Raw genomic sequence first — 18,494 nt, forward strand, 5'->3', positions numbered from 1 at the left:
ATTGTCTCAAATTACTTAAAATTCTACTTACTTTTAATAAACTTTATACATTCTTCTATCATGTTCATGTGGTACCATATAAAATAAATACATATACTATTATTTCATTAAAACATCCATGTAAAAATACATATATTTTCTCAACTTATAATTTTCCTAATCTCATATAAAGAGTAAAATTTTTGTACGCTCAATTCTTAAAATGGTAAAAAGATAACTTTCTTTTCTTGTGAGAAAACAATTTCTATCTTTACAATAAAGAAAATCTCATACACTTTCTTATATTACGTGTATAATTTAAAGCATTTTTGAAAGTAGTAATAATAATAAATATATAAAATCATATTTTTTAAACATGTTTTACAATAAATGTTCCGCTCAAAATAAATACCATATCGAATGTATCTAACAGTATCAAGGTTGTTAAACTTACGAGGTGTAACAATAAGTTCGTCCCTTTACAAGGAGAAGATGAAGTACCTCCTGTGAGCACCTAATTTTTGACCATATTTAAATTTTTCACCACTTTGTAGTATGTAAATACTTGCAAAGTTAAATCCTGATATTTCAGCTTTTATTTGAACTTTTTTAAAGGATTTATTTATGAAAAATCGAAACTACAAAAATAGTCATTTTTAGTTTAGCAATTTGTATTCTTGCCAAATAAAGAAAATTCACAAAAAAAAATACGTTTTCGTTCAATGCCAATAAGCTAGCAACGTTATCACTTATTTTTATATACTCCTTAGCCTAAAAATAGTTAGTTAGTATTTTTTATTTTTTAGTATTTTATTAAGTACTCTTCAAAGAAAAGAAAATGAAAGAAAAAGAAATCCATTTAACGACCCGACCGGTCATTTTATTTTTTAGAACCCCGTTCCCTTAAATAAAATTTCCCACGCCTGCTTTAACTAATTTAAGACTTGCGGGGATGGTTGGTTCGGGATTTGGAAGAGTTTGGAGTGAAATATGCTTATTTGATTCCTAAGGATTTTCTTAAAAGGCTAAGTTTGACCTTGGTCAACATGTTGAGCAAACGGACCCGGATTCGTAATTTGACGGTCTCGGATTCGTGATTTGGAAAATATGGGACCTGGGCGTATCCCGGAATCGAATTCCGAGGTCCCTAGCCCGAGTAATGAATTTTTATTAGAAATTGTTGAACTGCAATTCTAAGGATTTAAAGAAACTAAGTAATGATTGATTCCATGGGTATCAGGCTCGTATGTTGGTTCCGGAGCCCGGTACGGGTCCGATATATCATTTAAGACTTGCCTACAAAATTTGGTGTCAATCCGAGTAGTTTTAGGGCATTTTGGCTCATTAGAGGAAAATTAAAAACTTGAAGTTCATAAGTTGGATTCATTTGGTTTTAGGGGGTGACCCTTAGATTTAGCGTTGTTTCGGGCATTCCGAAAGTTCAAGGAGGTCTGTCTCGTGATTTTAGACTTGTCGGTATGTTCGGACGGGGTCCACGAGCCTCGAGTTGCAAAATGACGAGGCTCGAATGAAGTTGGGAATTTGGAGAAGTGCTGAAGCATCTGCTTCTGTCATAACCGCACCTGCGGTTGGTCGACCGCAGGTGCGAGACCGCAGAAGTGGTCATAGCCTCGCAGATACGGCCCAGAGCTGGCCAGGCCAAACCGCAGAAACCGTCCCAGCCCTTTTAGCCAATTCTGCAGATGCGGTCTCCTCTCGCAGATGCAGGACCGCAAATGCGGAAACTGCTGAAGCAGTGAGCTTCATTTAAGTCGAGCTCCAGCCATTTTTGACCATTTGGCACACGGGTATTGAGCGATTTTGGAGCTCTTGAGAAGGGATTTCCACATAGCATCGTGAGGTAAGGTTATCCCCCTTATTTCTAAGTTTAACACTCGAGTTTTTGGTAGATTAACACCTAAAGATTTGGAGAAATCAAGGGGTTAGAGCTAGACCTAGGGTTCTAATAAAACTTAAATTTTACCACGAAATTGTTTAAGAAATTAATTAGAAATCATATATTATTGATCCTTAGGTTATAGTGGACAACTTCCTTTGAAAAATTTCAAAATCCGGGCACGTGGGTCCGGGGTCGGGTTTTAGGAAACTTGTGGTAAGGGATGGGAAATTGCTTAAATAGTTAGAATACGATTTTGTGAGCTTATATTGATTAGTTCCTACCTCATTTAACTAGTTTCGGATTGTTCAGCTCCGAATTGAGGGTTTGGACTCGTTCTTGGTATTGGAAGTGCGTTTTGGAGCGAGGTGAGTCTCCTTTCTAATCTTGTAAGAGGGAATTGTCCCCATAGGTGTAATAATTGAGTAGTTTGCTACTAAATGCAAGGGCTACGTACGCACTAGGTGACGAGAGTTCGTGCATAACTACTATTATGATAATTGTCCGAGTAGTCTAGGACCCGTATCATGCTATGTTTGTGAATGTCTCTATATTTTCTTGCTAATGTGATCACTTAGGATATGCTAGAGATTTGGAAAGGAATATAAGCGAATGTATACACTTGTTGGACACTTGTATGAATTTACTTGGAAATAAATGCGCATTCTTGTGTTTCTTGATATAAATTGTGGATCGGACCGATCGCCTTGGTAGAAATAGATGCATCTATGATTCGCGCCATTCGACCCTCTGGCAGTGCACAGTTTATTTTATGTTGGATCGTGCTGTCGACCTCGGCATAATGTGCTCATGATATCTATGTGAAATCTTATCCATGACTTGACCTGCTAAATATTTGAAATGTAAATGGCTAATTGTAAATTGTTAAGAACATGACTTATTACCTCTTGCTACAAACTGTTGATTAATTGTGACTCCCATGCTTAGCGTAACACTTCATTATATTATTTGACTGTAGTAAGTATCAAGTCGACCTCTCGTCTCTACTTCTTCGAGATTAGACGAGATACTTACGAGGTACATATTAGTTATGTACTAATACTACACTTCTGTACTTAATTGTACAGGATCTGAGGCAGGTACATCTGGCTATCAGTCTGGTGCGCACCCCTGATTCATAGTCCGAGACTTCCATGGTGAGCTGCCCATTCCTATGACGTTCAACAGTTTGATGGAGTCTCTCTTTATTTATTGTTGATGTCTATTCTATTTCGGACAGTAGGATAGATTTATTCTTTTGTATATTCTACTAGTTGCCCACAACTTGTGACACCAGGTCTTGGCACACACATTAGTAGACGTTTCTTTTGGGTTGTATAATTATTATCAAATGTTGCATATTATCACCTGTTTTTAATTGCAAATTAAGAAAATGTTGTAATTGTTTTGGGTAAGTAAAATAAGAATTTACTAATACTTCTGTGTTGGCTTGCCTGACAACGGTGTTGGGCGCCATCACAATCTGTTATGGAAATGGGTCGTGAGAACATGGTATCAGAGCACTAGGTTCTCATAGGTCTCACAAGTCATGGGCAAACCTAATAGAGTCTTACGGATCGGTACGGAGACGTCTGTATTTATCTTCGAGAGGCTATAGGGTGTTAGGAAAATTACTCTTTATTCATTTTCTATCGTGCAGTGGTTATTGTGCTAAATTTCCCTCTTCTGTTCTCTCACAGATGGTGAGGACACGCACGGTTGATGTTCCAGACCCGGGCGGAGCTGCTCCCCCATTGCTAAAGGCCGAGGTAGAGGCCAGGGGACGGCATCGGCCTGAGGTAGGGGACGAGGGCATCCTAGAGTTATCCCAGTAGTACCGCCAGCAGATCCCGCGGGAGATCCTATCATCGAGGAGCAGAGCGAGGTGCCCGCAACTGAGCCTACCCCCGAGGACTTTATAACATCACCGGGATTCCAGGAGGTCATGGGCCGTATACTGCGGTTCATGGATTCTATGACTCAGGCTGGTTTATTTCCAGCAGATCCAGCTATATCACAGGCTAGAGGGGGAGCACAGACCCCTACTGCTCAGGCTCCTAGACATGCAGCTGCAGTGTATCAAACTCTGGGTGCACTACCCGCAGATGGGGCTCAGCCAGTGGTTGCAGTGGCGCCCCAGCCCAGACAAGCTGCGGATGCCGACCTGCAGAAGTTGTTGAATAGATGGACCAGACTTCACCCTCATGTCTTTGAGGGTGAGCGTCATGAGGATGCCCAGGACTTCATAGACAGGTGCAGGGACAAACTGCACAATATGAGGATATTGGAGTCGCATGGGGTTGAATTCACTACTTTTCAGCTAGAGGCAGGGCCCGTAGATGGTGGCAGTCTTATGTTCTTGGCAGACCGGCAGGTTCCCCTCCCCTTACTTGGGGTCAGTTCGCACAGTTATTCTTGGATATGTGCATTCCACCCTCTGAGAGGGAAGAGCTGCGGTATCAGTTTGAGTATCTGGAGCAGGGTCAAATGTCCGTGACCGATTATGAGGCGAGGTTTTCTGAGTTGTCTCATCATGCACTCATGATACTTCCCACTGACGCAGAGAGAGTGCGGAGATTTGTTGAGGGATTGCACCCCGGTATTCGAGCTAGCATGGCCTGAGAGGTGGAGATGGGTACTGAGTATCAGCTAGTGGTAGAGATGGCTCGTAGGATTGAGGGATATCGCTAGAGGGGTAGAGAGTAGATTCAGCAGGACGAGGGCCTGGTTCTCGGGAGAGTTTAGAGGTGCCCCAGCTAGGGGTAGAGGTCACTTCGGGAGGGTTCAGCCCAGTAAACCCCCGTATTTAGCACCACAACCACCTCCCCGAGGTGCTCCAGTGAGACTATATTTCAGTGCGATGTCGGAGAGTTCTTATTGCCCACCAGCTATTCAAGGTTCCTCCGGCGGTTATTCAGGTCCACAGGGTTCTTCTAATTCTTATTTCAGTGCTATGTCGGAGAGTTCATACCGTCCACCAGCTATTCCGGCTTCTTCCAGTGGGTCTACAGGCCATCAAGGTCAGCCATCAAGGCGTAGGTTGCCACACCACAGGGTTGTTTCGAGTGCGGAGACCTTGGTCATATGAGGAGATACTGCCCTAGGCTTCGAGGCAAGGCAGTACAGCAGGGTCAACAGCCTATGATTTCAACACCGGCTGCCCTGCCACCTAGAGGTGGAGGGCAGATTGGTAGGGGCCGTCCTAAAAGTAGAGGCCAGCCAGCCGGCGCTCCGGCCAGATTTTATGCCCTTCTGGCCAAGCTAGATGCCTTGGCCTTAGATGCCGTCATCACAGGTATTATTTCTGTCGGCGGTAGAGATGCTTCGGTATTATTTGATCCAGGGTCTACTTATTCATATGTATCATCTCTGTTTGCTCGTTTGCTGGTTATTTCTCCTGAGCCTTTGGGCACTCCTGTTCATATGTCTACTCCTGTGGGTAATTCTGTGGTTGTGGATCGGATCTACCGGTCATGTGTGGTCACACTCTGTGGTTTCGAAACTAGAGCAGATCTCCTGTTGCTTGATATGATCGATTTTGAGATCATCCTGGGCATGGATTGGTTATCTCTATATCACACCGTCCTAGATTGCCATGCCATGACTGTTACTTTAGCGATGCCAGGGTTGCCGAGGTTGGAGGGGAAGGGTTCCACAGTTGATACACCTAGTTGGGTTATCTCTTTCGTGAAGGCTTGGCAAATGATCGAGAATGGGTGTTTGGCTTATTTGGCTTATGTTCGAGACAACACCGTAGAGTCTCCGACGATTGATTAAGTTCCAGTAGTTTGAGAGTTCGCGGATGTGTTTCCTTCTGATCTTCCTGGCATGCCACCGGATCGTGATATTGATTGCTGCATTGATTTGGCTCCAAGCACCCAGCCTGTATCTATCCCAACATACCATATCTCCGAAGGAGTTGAAGGAGTTAAAGGAGCAGCTTGAGGAGTTGTTAGCAAAGGGGTTTGTTAGATCCAGTGTATTGCCTTGGGGTGCACCAGTGTTATTTGTGAAGAAGAAGGATGGAACTATGCAGATGTGCATTGATTACCGCTAGTTGAACAAAGTCACCATCAAGAACAAGTATCCATTGCCTCGTATCGATGATTTGTTCGACCTGTTGCAGGGTGCTAGGGTGTTTTCTAAGATCGACTTGAGGTCCGGGTATCATCAGCTAAAGATTCGGGACTTGGATGTTCCGAAGACTGCATTCCGGACTAGATATAGCCATTATGAGTTCCTGGTGATGTCCTTTGGCTTGACTAATGCCCCAGCAGCATTCATGGACTTGATGAACAGGGTATTCATGCCTTACATTGATTCATTTGTCGTCGTCTTCATTGACGACATCTTGATATACTCCCGTAGCCTAGGGAAACACGAGCAGCATTTGAGGGTAGTGCTTCAGACCTTGCGAGAGCAGAAGCTATATTCTAAGTTCTCCAAGTGTGAGTTCTGGCTAGAGTCAGTGGCATTCTTGGGGCATATTGTGTCAGGAGAGGGTATTAAGGTGGACCCCAAGAAGATTGAGACAGTTCAGAGTTGGCCACGTCCTACTTCGGTGACTGAGATTAGGAGTTTCCTAGGGTTAGCAGGTTACTACAGACGATTCGTGCAGGGCTTTTCATTTATTGCATCACCTCTGACTAGATTGAACTAGAAGGGTGCTCCTTTCCATTGCTTCGATGATTGTGAGGCAAGCTGTCAGAAGCTTAAGACAGCCTTGACTATAGCACCAGTTCTTGTGTTGCCTTCCGGGTCAGGGATGTATACGGTATATTACGATGCTTCGCACGTTGGATTGGGATGTGTATTGATGCAGGAGGGGCGAGTTATTGCCTATGCTTCGCGCCAGCTGAAAGTTCATGAGAAAGATTATCCTATTCACGATGTAGAGTTGGCCGCGATCGTTCATGCTCTTAAGATATGGAGGCATTATCTATATGGGGTGCCATGTGAGGTTTATACGGATCATCGCAGCTTACAGCATTTGTTCAAATAGAGGGATCTTAATTTGAGGTAGTGCAGGTGGCTTGAGTTACTGAAGGATTATGACATCACCATTCTTTATCATCCGGGCAAGGCAAATGTGGTCGCGGATGCCTTAAGCAGAAAGGCAGAGAGTATGGGTAGCTTGGCATTCATTCCAGCAGAGGAGAGACCCCTAGCTTTGGACATTCATTCCTTGGCTAATAGACTTGTGAGATTGGACATTTCGGAGCCCGGCCAAGTTCTTGTGTGTTTTGTTGCTCAGTCTTCATTATTGGGTCAGATCAAGGACCGACAGTTCAATGATCTACATTTGGCGGTTCTCAGAGAGACAGTAATTCAGGGAGGTGCCAAGGAGGTTTCTATTGGCGAGGATGGTGTTTTGCAACTCCAGGGTCGTCTATGTGCTCCTAATGTTGATGGTCTGAGGGAGAGGATTCTAGAGAAGGCACATAGTTCGCGATATTCCATTCATCCGGGAGCTACAAAGATGTATCGTGACTTGAGATAGCATTATTGGTGGCGGAGGATGAAGAAGGACATAGTGGAGTATGTGGCGAGGTGTTTGAATTGCCAACAGGTCAAGTATAAACACCAGAGGCTGGGTGACCTACTTCAGTAGATGCCTATACCAGAGTGGAAGTGGGAGCGCATTACCATGGATTTCGTAGTTAGGTTGCCGTGGACTTTGTGGAAGTTTGATTTAGCATGGGTCATTGTTGACAGATTGACCAAGTCGATACACTTTATACCGGTGGTGACTACTTATACTTCGGAGAGACTGGTTCAGATTTACATTCGGGAGATAGTCCGATTGCACGGTGTACCTGTTTCCATCATATCAGATAGAGGCCCTCAGTTCACTTCACATTTCTGGAGAGCTGTTCAGGGTGAGTTGGGGACCCGCGTGGAGCTTAGCACAACATTTCATCCACAGACCGATGGGCAGTTGGAGCGAAGAGTTCAGATTTTGGAGGACATGCTCAGAGCATGTGTGATTGACTTTGGAGGGCAGTGGGATCAGTTCTTGCCCTTGGCAGAGTTTGTGTACGACAACATCTATCAGTCCAGCATAGAGATAGCTCCATACGAGGCTTTATATGGTCAACATTGTTGTTCTCCTATCGGGTGGTTTGAGCCTGGTGAGGCTAAGTTATACGGTACAGATTTGGTACAGGATGCCTTTGACAAGGTAAAGTTGATTTAGGAAAGGCTTCGCACATCTTAGTCCAGACAGAAGAGCTACGCAGATCAGAAGACGCGTGATGTATCATACATGGTTAGCGAGAAAGTTCTCCTGAAAGTCTCGCCAATGAAAGACGTCATGAGGTTCGGGAAGAAGGGCAAGCTGAGCCCTAGATTTATTGGCCCCTTTGAGGTGTTGAGACGAGTTGGGGAGGTCGCTTACGAGCTTGCTTTGCCCCCCAGCTTATCGGGAGTTCATCCGATTTTTCATATATCATTGCTTCGGATGTATCATGCCAACTTGTCCCATGTGTTGGAGTTCAGTACTATTCAGCTGGATGAGAGTTTGGGTTATAAGGAGGAGCCAGTTGCCATTATTGATAGGCAGGATCGCCAATTGAGGTCCAAGAGGATTTCTGTGGTGAGGGTCTAGTGGAGGGGCCAACCAGTCTAGGAGGCGACCTGGGAGTCCGAAGAGGACATGCGGAGCACATATCCACATATATTCAGCAGCTCAGATACTTTTCTATGTCCGTTCGAGGATGAACGTTTGTTTAAGAGGTGGAGAATGTAACGACCCGACCGGTCATTTTGCCTTTTAGAACCCCGTTCCCCTAAATAAAACTTCACACGCATGCTTTAACTAATTTACGACTTGCGGGGATGGTTGGTTCGGGATTTGGAAGAGTTTGGAGTGAAATATGCTCATTTGATTCTTAAGGATTTTCTTAAAAGGCTAAGTTTGACTTTGGTCAACATGTTGAGCAAACGGAGTCGGATTCGTGATTTGACGGTCCCGGATGATCCGTAGGAAAATATGGGACCTGGGCGTATGCCCGAAATTGAATTCCGAGGTCCCTGGTCTGAGTAATGAATTTTTATTAGAAATTGTTGAATTGAAATTCTAAGGATTTAAAGAAACTAATTAATGATTGATTCTATGGGCATCGGGCTCGTATGTTGGTTCCGGAGCCTGGTACGGTTCCGATATATCATTTAATACTTGCCCGCAAAATTTGGTGTCAATCTGAGTAGTTTTAGGGCGTTTTGGCTCGTTAGAGGAAAATTAAGAACTTGAAGTTCATAAGTTGGATTCATTTCGTTTTAAGGGGTGACTCTTAGATTTAGCATTATTTCGGGCATTCCGAAGTTCGAGAAGGTCCATCTTGTGATTTCAGACTTGTCGGTATGTTCGGGCGGGGCCCGGGAGCCCCGAGCATCAAACGGACGAGGCTCGAGTGAAGTTGGGAATTTGGAGAAGTGCTGAAGCTGCGGTTGGTCGACCGCAGGTGCGAGACCACAAAGGCGGTCATAGCTTCGCATATACAACCCAGAGCTAGCCAGGCCAAACCGCAGAAGCGGCTCCTTAGCCGCAGAAGCAGCTACGCAGATGCGGATTCAAGACCGCAGAAGCGGTCCCAGCCCTTTTAGCCAATTCTGCAGATGCGGTCTCCTCTCGTAGATGCGGGAACTGCTGAAGCAGTGAGCTTCATTTAAGTCGAGCTCCGGCCATTTTTGACCATTTGGCACACGAGTATTGAGCGATATTGGAGCTCTTGAGAAGGGATTTCCACATAGCATCGTGAGGTATGTTTATCCCCCTTATTCTAAGTTTAACACTCGAGTTTTGGGTAGATTAACACCTAAAGATTTGGAGAAATCAAGGGGTTAGAACTAGACCTATGGTTCTAATAAAACTTAGATTTTACCACGAAATTGGTTATGAAATGAATTAGAAATCATATATTATTGATCCTTAGGTTATAGAGGACAACTTCCTTCAAAAAATTTCAGAATCCGGGCACGTGGCCCCGGGGTCGGGTTTTAGAAAACTTGTAGTAAGGGATGGAAAATTACTTAAATAGTTAGAATACGATTTTGTGAGCTTATATTGATTAGTTCCTACCTAATTTAACTAGTGTTGGATCGTTCGGCTCCGAATTGAGGGTTTGGACTCGTTCTTGGTATTGGAAGTGCGCTTTGGAGCGAGGTGAGTCTCCTTTCTAATCTTGTAAGAGGGAATTGTCCCCATAGGTGTAATAATTGAGTAATTTGCTACTAAATGCGGGGGCTACGTACGCACTAGGTGACGAGAGTCCGTGCATAGCTACTATTATGATAATTGTCCGTATAGCCTAGGACCCGTATCATGCTATGTTTGTGAATGTCTCTATATTTTCTTGCTAATGTGATCACTTAGGACATGCTAGAGATTTGGAAAGGAATATAAGCGAATGTATACACTTGTTGGACACTTGTATGAATTTACTTGGAAATAAATGCGCATTCTTGATATAAATTGTGGATCGGGTCGATCGCCTCGGTAGAAATAGATGCATCTATGGTTCGCACCATTCGACCCTCTGGCAGTGCACAGTTTATTTTCTGTTGGATCGGGCCGTCGACCTCGGCATAATGTGCGCATGATATCTATGTGAAATCTTATCCATGACTTGACTTGCTAAATATTTGAAATGTAAATGGCTAATTGTAAAATTGTTAAGAACATGACTTATTACCTTTTGCTACAAACTGTTGATTAATTATGACTCCCATGCTTAGCGTAACACTTCATTATATTATTTGACCTTAGTAAGTATCAAGTCGACCTCTCGTCTCTACTTCTTCGAGATTAGACGTGATACTTACGGGGTACATATTGTTTATGTACTCATACTACACTTCTGTACTTAATTATACAAGATCTGAGGCAGGTACATCTGGCTCTCAGTATGGTGCGCCCCCCTGATTCATAGTCCGAGACTTCTACGGTGAGCTGCCCCTTCCTGTGTCGTTTAACAACTTGATGGAGTCTCTCTTTATTTATTTTTGCTGTCTATTCTATTTCGGACAGTAGGATGTATTTATTCTTTTGTATATTCTACTAGTTGCCCCAACTTGTGACACCAAGTCTTGGCACACACATTAGTAGACGTTTCTTTTGGGTTTTATAATTATTATCGAATGTTGCATATTATCACTTGTTTTTAATTGTAAATTAAGAAAATGTTGTAACTGTTTTGGGTAAGTAAAATAAGAATTTACTAATACTTCCGTATTGACTTGTCTAATAACGGTGTTGGGCTCCATCACAATTTGTTATAAAAATGGGTCGTGACATTTTCTAATTCAAGCCTAGAAGTCCACATTCACATACAATACACATTAGCTAGATTTTCCATTTTTAGAATATTCCTCCACTCACTTTTAATCTTTTTGCTAAATTTCTTCCCAAGAAATAGGACATCCGTACACTTTTTGATATTTTTATCCACATGGACCTTCCAGTAAACATCCCCATACCGCACCCTCTTGAATTATCATATTCACTTTATATATAACACATATCAGAAGATAGAGGAGGATTCCACTCGAAGCACAAAAAAGAAATTAGAGAAAAAACCTAGAGCTCTAGAGCAAAAGCTGCGCATCCTTCCCTTGGCTTTAGCCATTAACAGAGCTTTTCTTCCACCATCCAAGGATCTCTGTTTTCCTCCATTAAAATGCACCAGATTCCTCTCAAAAGACCACCATTTTTAGAGCCAAAACCCAGCTGATTTCCCCCCATGAAACAACCACAATTACCCAACGAAAATCAGCCAAAAATCTGCCGAAACAGTGCCCATAAATCGCAGCTTAAACCAGCCAATAACCACCCCAAAATAACCCCAAAACGCAGCTGAAATCTGCTGCAATCAGCTGCCAAATCCAGCCAAATAAAGCTCCAACAACTCACTGAAAACCAGCTCCAAAAAACAACCCGTTTGAGTTCGAGTTTGTCGAGGTCATGTTGAGGTCGTCGGATCGAGTTTTGTTTGCATCTTTATGTTGTTGCTGGATTTCATTTTGCTCGATGATTGACTATTGTTTATGTAAAAGCTTGGTTTGAAGGTCCATTGGATATACACAAGAAAATAGATTTCATAGAGGTCCATTCCTTTTCCTCTATTCTGATTCAAATCCATATTATGCTTTGCTTTGAATGTTGATGTCTTGTGTGTGATTTATTATCTTTGTTTAACGTATGGTTCGTGTTTGTCTATTGTTTAATTTGGGTAATAGTTTGCAGTTTTTAAATTGATTTATATGTTTAATTAGATTTAAAGGTTGTTCAGGATGTGGGGATTATTTTTGAAAACATAAAACAGGGTGTCTGTTGGTTTAAGCATTTAAGAAACAATTGGGCTTAGATGAGTGGAATTTTACCGGCCCATTTCATAAGATAGCTGCTCCACTTTTTGAAGACACATAGCATACCCCTTCTTTAGTTACTACTTCGACCAAATACCAATAATAAAGTTAGCCCACTTCTCCCATAACTTCATATCAATAACCTATGGCCTTCACGATAATTTCAATGTTTAGGAAGAGTAATGAATATTCGTAGAAATGCTTTAGGCATGACTTAATCTATCATCATCATGATTGTGTACACGTTCACGTGACATAATTATGATTTTTTCAAAATAAATCAAGGTACGCGTTCGCGCGACTTCGACCAAGCTTTTTTTTTTTCTTAAATAATTAGGTGTTGTGAATTGTGTACACGTACGCGTGACATGATTCTTGACGTATTAAACGAAATGAGTATAAGTACCCATAACTCGTCTTAAGATAATTCTGTATTAAGTGATTAGTAGCGGTAAAAGGTAAAATAAACATAGGTCCTAAAATGAGTAATTAGATAAAATAAGCCAAGTATAAATTGCTAAGCGACCGTGCTAAAACTACAAAATTCGGGAATGCCTAACACCTTTTCCCGGGTTAACAGAATTCCTTACCTAGTTTTCTGGTTTCGCAAACTTTGAACGAAGTCAAATTTTTCTCGATTTGGGATTTAAAATAAACCGGTGACTTGGGACACCATAAAATTATCCCAAGTGGCGACTCTAAAATAAATAAATAATCCCATTTTTATTATTGTCACTTTAAATGGAAAAACTCTCTATCCTTATATCTCCTCGGGAAAAAGGAGGTGCGAAGCTCTAGCGACTCTGCTGGGGAAAGAACTCAGAACTTCTGGTTCAGGGTTCAAGAATTCAAGCTTGTTAAATGTGATTTTTACTTGGCTTTATTAATTGTTGATATTACCGTATTTTTGGGCCTAATGAGCTAATTGCCGCTTATTTACTGCTTTGATATTATTTGAACTGTGTTAAAATGTCTTCTTACGCCTCCCTTTTGAGTCTTCTAAAAAAATGGTACACACGTTCGCGTGACTCGCTTTTTTGTTAGAGGTCCTTTTTTAAAAATTAAGAGTCAACATCCAAAATTCAAAAATATTTTCTTTCTTATTTAGAAAAAGAGAAAACAAATGAAAATTCAAATAGAAATATTTTTCTTTTTACTTTTGAGATTCCCAAAGTTCAAATCAAATGAAAAGAAATTTTTAGAAGTCTTTCTTTAAAAAAAATAATGAAAATCCAAATTCCAAAATATTTTCCTTGTTAGAAGCTTTTGAGGTATGATTTGCCTCTTGAAAAATATTGAATAAATTAGAAAAAAAAAGAAAGAAAAAGTTCGCTTATTTATCGTGTTCTTAGTATTCCTGAACTATGTAATGATCTGATTCATGCGACATCGTGATACGTAGGCAATCTCCATCAGATTCGATCATAGCCATAAAATTAATTGAATGAAAAATAAACTGAAAAACAAGAGAAAGAAAAAATTGAAAAAAAAGAAGAGTGAAAAAAATAAAAAGATAAAAAGAGCGACAAAAAAAAGAGTGGCAAAAAAATAAAAAAAGGAAATGAATAATAAAAGAGCGATAGAAACAAGATGCGAAAATCAAGAGTGGTTAAAGAGAGACAGAAATAAAAGAAAAGAGGTACATACTGAAAGGGTTAGTTATGACCAGGATGAAACATGTAACCGTTCAAACACATGGTAAAAGCGTTAAACTGTTAGGTGCATTGCATCCCAACGTGTGATTTCCTATATGTTAAATGTCTCAATTGTGGTGTGAGAAAATTAGCCAAGATTTGTTCAGGTGGTCAGTTTTGTTGGTATGTGGTGATGAACGTGTAACCTTGCACGTGGCCACAACATTATACACAAAATCGAGTTCCACCTCCCAGAAATGCCCATCCTTATCAAGTTCCATATAATCCCCAATCAAATATTCCCCAATACAATCCTCGCCAAGAGAGCCTTTCAAAAAGAATCAGTTCACCCCTATTGGTGAATAATACTCGAGCTTGTTCCAAATGCTAGTTAAGCGAGGCCTGCTGCAGCCAGTGGCCCCAAACCGGCCAAACCCCGACTCCCCCTCGCACCGAGCTGATGCTAGATGTTAATACCACCCTGGAGCAGTAAGACACAGTACAGAGGGCTGTTGGACCCTCAAAAGGGCAGTTGAAGACTTGATTGAAGCTGAAAGAATCGTTCTTCAGGATGAAGAGGCTCCTGATGTGACAAACAATTCGTTGCTTACTCATAACACCGGGCCAATAGTCGAAATGATTTGTGGAAATGAGGAATTTGATCCGGCACTGAAGGCCATCACAGCCATCCATTACTAAAAAAATCAGGTTTTAACAACAGACAAATTTGTAGCTAAACAGAAAAATCCGTCGCTAATCTCATTTAGCAATGGATTAGCAATAGATTATCAAGAAATTTTGCTAGCTACGAGCATTTTAGCGACAGATTAGTGACGACGTTCGTAGCTAATTTTAATTTTTTTTTCAGTGTTTGCCGAGGCAGAAGAAAAGCCAAAAAACGGTCGTCAAGCCTGAAAATACCCCATCAGACGGGAGTCTCGGTAGCTAGTCTTGCTATCCTTTCTGCGTCCAGATTATCTTAGGGTGTGATCCAGATATTTTACTTTATTATTGTCTTACTTTCCGATGTAAACACTTCTATCTTTAAAATTAAAAAAAAAATCAAAACAAAAATAAAAATAAAATAAAAAAATTATTTCATTACCCAGGAATGTCTCTTTTCTTATTATCACTTTCCTTATTCTCTTTTTCGTTATGTTAAATGCAGATTTCAATAATATGACATGCTTGCGGATTTCATGCCCAGATCCTAAAACGCTGTCAGACCTTGAAATAATGAATCAAGAATTATATTACAATGAAGATAAATTTAAGAAAATAAATCAAAGAATTGGAACAACTAAAGGAAAATTGGCTATAGATTGGAAAGATCCATACATGGTAACAAGGGTACTGCCAAAGAGAGTGTTGTACTTGGAAAATATCGAAGAAAATGTCCATGTAACAACTGTCAATGCAAATGCAGCCAAAAAGTGCTATGTTTGATCCTCCATATAATATTAATATTCCTCGATTCGGATGATGAAGGCTTTCATTCTCACTACCCAAACATCATTAACCCTTTTATAAACTATTTGAGTTGGTTACTCTTCTTTGATTACCCTCTTTGGAACCTGAAAGTGTTATTGAAAAAAAATTGAAAAATTGAAATGAAAAATGAAAAAAGAGGAAAAAAGAAAGATACAAATAAAAAGGGGAGGAAAAGACATAGACAATGAAATGAAAAATGAAAAAAATTGTCACGGCCCAAAATCGCTAAGGGTCGTGATGGCGCCGGACACCGCTGTCAGGCAAGCCAACTATAAATACTTAATTAAATTCTCATTTAAATAATTGTGAGAATTATGATTTTACTTTAATTTGGCTAGTAAAAGATAATCTGTACAAAATAAATAAAAAAATGTTTAGAAGTTAATACAGAATATCCCATAATCATCCCAAAACTCGGTATCACAAGTGCATGAGCAGTTTCTAGAAAATAATGTAACACAACAACTGTCGGAATACAAATTGGACAGAAAAGAAAATACAGTACAATACTCTGAAGGAGACTCTGCTGACTGCGGATTGTCTCGAGAGGTGCAACCCACCTAAGTCTCCGTATCAACCATGCCGCTGCGCCTAACTAGGCCACTAGACATACATGTGCCTATGCAACAAAAATGCACATCAAGTTTAGTATGAGTACAAAAACAACGTGTACCCTGTAAGTATCTCATCTAATGTCGAAGAAGTAGAGACGAGAGGTCGACTTCGACACTTATTAGTGATCCAATAATAATATATTAATAATACGAATAATCATGGATTTATTAAAAACGGCAGTAAACTCAAGTAAGTCAAGAAACAAGTAAACATTCCTTTTTATATTTAGAAGTCTCCAATTCATAATCCATTATTTATTAATTTATCTCAGACCAGGGAGGCAATATCAATTTGTAAATCTCAAGCAAACATTACAAGCATGCGCAAATCATGCCGAGGTCGTACGACCTGATCCAACAAATATTTAAAATGTGCACTGCCAGAAGGTCGAATGACGCGAACCATAGATGCATCTATTACCCCGCTCGCGAATCATACGTGCGATGCAGATACTCATAAATACACATTCAAACAGTCAATTAAGAATTCATCAAGAAACATTTATCCAAGGAAACGTCAATTCTCTTTTAACAATTTAAGAAAATGAGGTTTAACCCTTTTTAGAATTTTTTTTACTAATTCGATATGATTTAGGCAATTTCAGTTGTCAATGAGATTACAAATATTTCAGGTATAGCATGCTCTTGGGTCCTAGGCTACCCGGACTTAAACATAATAGTAGCTACGCACGGATTCGCCACCTCGTGCGTACATAGCCCCCACAAATAGGAGCACATAACCAATTATTTTACCTATGGGGACAATTCCCTCTTACAAGGTTAGAAATGAGACATACATATATAATTAGCTATCAATTTCATGTCCAAAATCGGGGTCAAAATCCAAGAATACAAATTTTCTAGGTTTTCTTCAAAATCCCAAAATTTCTACTAATTTACATGATTTTTCATGTTAAAATCTAGATATAATCCAAGTAATTAACTTGCAATAGGTGGGAATCACTTACCTTGACATGGATGATGAAAATGTAGCTCCAAAATCGCTTCTAGGTCGGCTCCCATGGAGGAAATGAGATGAAATGAGCCAAACCCATATCTTTACACTTATACACTGCCCAAACGACTCTTCTTCGCGTTCGCGAGACCCCCATCACGTTCGCGAAGAAGAAAAGTCCCAAAAATCATTTTCCAAACTCTTCTCAGACAGCCTCTAGTATAATAGCCATAACTTTTTGTACGAAACTCCAAATGACAAATGGTTTAATGTTTTGAAAATTAGACAACAAGATCTACAACATTCATGTTTTGATCATCTCCCATATCCTTATAAATTTTGAGATATAAGCTGCCAAAATTAGCCCTATGCGACACAATTTCTTCTTCATCTTCCCGGATAGCCTATAGTGTACCAGCCATAACTTTTTGTACACAAATCCAAATGCTAACTTGTTAACTTTTCTAAAAACTAAACAGGAAGGACTACAACTTTTATTTTTAGATCATCTCCAAATTTCTTATAGATTGCACGATATGAGCCTCCGAAGTCAGACGTGTGCAAACAGAGATTTCCTTCTTCGCGAACGCGAAGAACAGAGTCCCTGAATCCAAATCCTTCTTCGAGAATGCGAGAGGATCGTCGCGAACGCGAAGAACAACACTAGACACCAACATCAGCTATTGCAAAACAGCCCGAAATGATCCGAAACCACCCTGAAACACACCCGAGGCCTCCGGGGCCCCGTCCAATCACACAAACTAGTCCCATAACATAACATAGACCTGATCGAGGCCTCAAATAACTTCAAACAACATCGAAATCATGAATCGCACCCCAATTCAAGCTTAATGAACTTTAGAACTTCAAACCTCTACATTCGATGTCGAAACCTATCAAATCACGTCCGATTGATCTCAAATTTTGCACACAAGTCACATTCGACATTACAGATCTACTCCAACTTCCGAAATTTGATTCCGACCCCGATATAAAAAAAGTCCACTTCCGGTCAAACTCCTCAAAAACCTTTAAATTTCTATCTTTAGCCAAATGACCCACAGACCTCCGAATTCACTTCTGATCGCGCTCCCAACATCAGAATCACCATACGGAGCTATTCCTAGACTTGGAATCCCAAACTGATATTGATAACACAACCCAAAGTTATGAACTTCTTCCAAAAAATGCTAACTTTCACAATGGGCGCCGAAATATTTTCAGGTCTTCCAAAACCCGATCCGGATATGCGCCCAAGTCCGAAATCATCATACGAACCTCCTGAAACCTTCGAATCCCGATTCCGAGATTGTTTACTCAAAAATCCAATCTTAGTAAATTCTTTCAACTTAAAGCTTCTGAAATGAGAATTCTCTTTTCAAAGCAACTCCGAACTTCCCGAAATTCAATTTCGACCATGCGTACAAGTCATAATTCTGAAGTAAAGCTGCTCATGGCCTCAAACTGCTGAACGACGCGCTAGAGCTCAAAACGACCGGTTGGGTCGTTACAAAAATAGAGGAAATGGAAAGAAAAAAAGAATGAGAAAAGAAAACAAA

The sequence above is a fragment of the Nicotiana sylvestris genome, chromosome 2 (genome assembly GCF_000393655.2).
Source record: "Nicotiana sylvestris chromosome 2, ASM39365v2, whole genome shotgun sequence".
Classification (NCBI taxonomy): Eukaryota; Viridiplantae; Streptophyta; class Magnoliopsida; order Solanales; family Solanaceae; genus Nicotiana; species Nicotiana sylvestris.